The sequence below is a fragment of the Amblyomma mixtum genome, chromosome 6 (assembly GCF_055824585.1).
Source record: "Amblyomma mixtum isolate Tamu chromosome 6, ASM5582458v1, whole genome shotgun sequence".
NCBI lineage: Eukaryota > Metazoa > Arthropoda > Arachnida > Ixodida > Ixodidae > Amblyomma > Amblyomma mixtum.
In genome coordinates, this window is record NC_143017.1 from 29,894,004 (window position 1) to 29,897,392 (window position 3,389).

The following is a 3,389-nucleotide window of genomic DNA, read 5'->3' on the forward strand; positions in this document are numbered from 1 at the left end:
CCAAAGATCTATTGTGGCTAGCATAAACACTGCATGCAATGGGTATTCAACAAGTTATGAAATTAATAATAAATGTGGCGCAGAGGCAAAGGGATCACACATCTTCATTAAAATGCCTAGTCAGGCATGCTTATGTCATATACATCTAGTGTGCGAGGACTGGGAGGCCCTTTTTGGCGTCAGTGCCGCAAGGAGCTCGTTCAAAGGCTCCTCGGAATGGTTGAGCGTCCACCAGAGCTCTAACGCTGCATCTGCTCGAGTGGGTCCTGCTTCAAGGAGCACCTCTGCCTAGAGGGCTTCATTTTGCGGCTTTATGAGGTGTCCTTTCATATTGCACAGCCCTACACAGAAAAAAAAATTATGTCGCTGATCATCATCTTCGAGGTGATAGGGAGGGCTTGCTTCAGCACCCGGTATGCTTTCATGCGGTTAATTGCACGTTCGACATGGATACGCACAGAGGCAATGCGTCGTAATTTGGTGACTTCCTTTTCTATCAGCTGCTTCCGTCCCGTGAAGCCGTTCAAACCTCTGAGTCATACGTTCAAGCAATTTCGGAATGCATACATTTTGTGAAGACTGGTGTGTTGAGGGGAATCCAATGAACTCGAGTTCCTCTTCAAGGGTGAACCCTCGGTCCGCCATGATTTCGTCTCCGGGCACAAGGTAGTCCCCAATTTGGCTGTCCGTTGTTATATATTTGTCCGAAGCACGCCCACCATAAGCTTTTGAGACAAACATAATGCACCCACTAGGAGCTATGGCGACAAGAAACTTGACTGTGTTCCGTGCTTTGTAGCTGCTGTAAGTTTGTGCTCCCGCCCTGAGCTTTTTATGACGCTGCAGAGAAACTTCAGTACAGTCCAGTGTGCAAGTTGTGTTGCCGTAGCCATTCCTGATAAACGATGCTGGCATGCTGTTCCTGATTGCCTTCCTGGGGAGCCAAAAAAACTGGCCTTTTCATTATTTGGCTAAGGGGTTGCAACATATATTTAGTATAGTTTCCGACAGTTCAAACTGACACTTGAAAAATGCGTGTTAAGTAGCCATACAAAAGGCCGAGGCGAAGCCTCATAAGGCACATAAGAAGTTGATCCTCTTATGACAGTAAAGTTGGTTTATTTGTCAGTGCATTAGTAACTTTAGTCAGCCTACTGAAAGCTGGACAAAGTAAACCTGTATACAAAACAATGACATCTTTTGATAATGTCTGAAGAAACGAGCTTGTCAAAATCAAATGTGTAGCCATTTGTGCGTATGGGTGGTCTTTATGTGCTCGGTGGTTTGATGAGTCATCACTGCCAGTTGGCACCTGCAAGAAAACAGAAGCAGTGCGTCAAAACAAGAAAAATACATAAACATCTGCTTTGATTTACCATAACACAGATTTCATAACACTCGGCAATTGAAATCCGTTTGCAAGTAATCACTCAGCCAAGCCTGTGTATTCCAGAAGTGAAGAAGGCATAATTTCAGTAGAATTTGAGACTACCTTGAATGCTGAAAGTATGCATGCAGCAGGAGCATCGTATATTCTCGGTTATTTGTTGCTTATTACCACAACTTTCGTAATCACCTATGTAAAGCACACTCACAATGCCTATCCTAGGGCATAGGTCAGAGCTTGTGACAGCTGATGTTTTGCGTTGCCTGAAACAAAACAGGCAACTTCGTTAAAAACGCAACATTCGAAGTTTGACAAGCTACAGTAGTAGCATGGCCAAAATACACAACAGGTGTTTTATAATATTTACTGCTTATAGATCACTAACATGACAACACAGCCAGAACAGCGCTAGGTTCACATTCCTGTGCCTGGCCAACTTTCCCCAACAGTAACTTTGGAAAAACTCAAATGATTTCATACAAAAAGCAGTCCAGCTACATGGAACGACCGTCCACATTTAAGACGCCGCCATGATCAACATTTTTTTAAGATGACGCATGAGAGAACTTCTTTTGAATTCGTCCCCACAGATGTTACCTCGAGCAATATGCATGTCTCTTTTTCACTTGGGTGCCCTTGTTTTAAATAGTCAAGCTGCAAAGGTGGTACATACTGTTACGCCGCACTAATGTGTCAAGTACTATTTCGCTCTACTGTGCCAATGGTAGACGTTCAGAAAGCTCATTCAACCCTTAACCAGAGCATCAGTAAGAAGTTGTTTTGCCTAATGTAGCCAGCATGCTCTTTCTCTGTGTGTTAATGGTGCCTGCCAATTTTTCAGTAGTGCTATGAACATCAACTATCAATGTGTTGCATGAATAAGCTAATAGCCTGCCTTATGGCCGAATAAGTGATATTCACAGCCTGTGGTGTCTTGAATAGCGAGAGCAGTGATAGTGTTGGCATGTTCTTTTGTGACCTGCATCCATGTGAAGACAAGTGTACACTGCCATATTCAATACAAATGAAAAGCGTGTGTTCCTGAACCAACTTACCACATCTCGGTAATGGTGGCTGTAGTCTGTGTCAGCATCCAAGCCAGAGTGTGGAGGTGCTACCTGTGTTGTCTGAAATAAAGCAGCGGCTTGTGACTGGAGATTGATTAGCGTTTTTTTATGTTTGAATACGGCTACACACTTGCCCTCTGCGTGCACAGCTACACAGCATTGCTTAGTAACAAGAAGTGCGAAACGGCTGCAAAATGTTGAACACAACCAGTGTTCCACTCGCCATGTCGACATGCTACCACGTAGACTGCTGTGAAATCTGGCTAGACAGCACAGATTTTCACGTAGCCTGGAACAGGACATCAAGCTCCAAGAGTGAATCGTCACATAGTTGTTTAAGTTGACCTATGGGTCTGCCACATGTAATCACTAATAAAGTAAAAAATGAACACTGTAAGCTTCGTTTGAACAGACCTTGACTGTGTGTGGTTAGTAAGGAGTGTGGAAATGCTACAGCGACTCTATATTCCACTTGCAAAATCTGTAGCATGCTTCTGGTAGTCTCCTTCTAAGGTACCATGTGTAGTAACCTATGCTGCCTGCTTCATTTGAAATGCAACAGTACTTTATTACAATGTACAAGGTAATGAGACATTAAACATCACCCCAGCTGCAGCATTTTGTCAAAACAACAGGCATGTACCGCTTATTCTAATGGGGAAAATTGTTAGGAAGCTGTACTGCAACAGTTTACTCACTGCTCACTGCATGCGGCACAGAAGAGCTTGCCTCACTCCTGAAGCTGCCGGAAACTTTCACCGATGTTCGTTTTGCCCAAAATAAAAAGTTTCACATTATTACCAATAATATATAGGGTACATATGTGGCTCGCTCATAATGCAAATCAGTGCAAGTGCAGCATTGAAACCATTGCAAAAAAACTGCAAGCAAGTCCCGCCACCTGCTTACTCACCATTTCACTGCTCTGGAGTTCC

General features: G+C 43.6%; 1 pseudogene; it reads right to left on the minus strand.

Annotated features, from left to right (window-relative positions):
* Positions 1–544: 544 nt before the first annotated feature.
* Positions 545–2,447, minus strand: LOC149338623 (uncharacterized; annotated as a pseudogene).
* Positions 2,448–3,389: the final 942 nt, after the last annotated feature.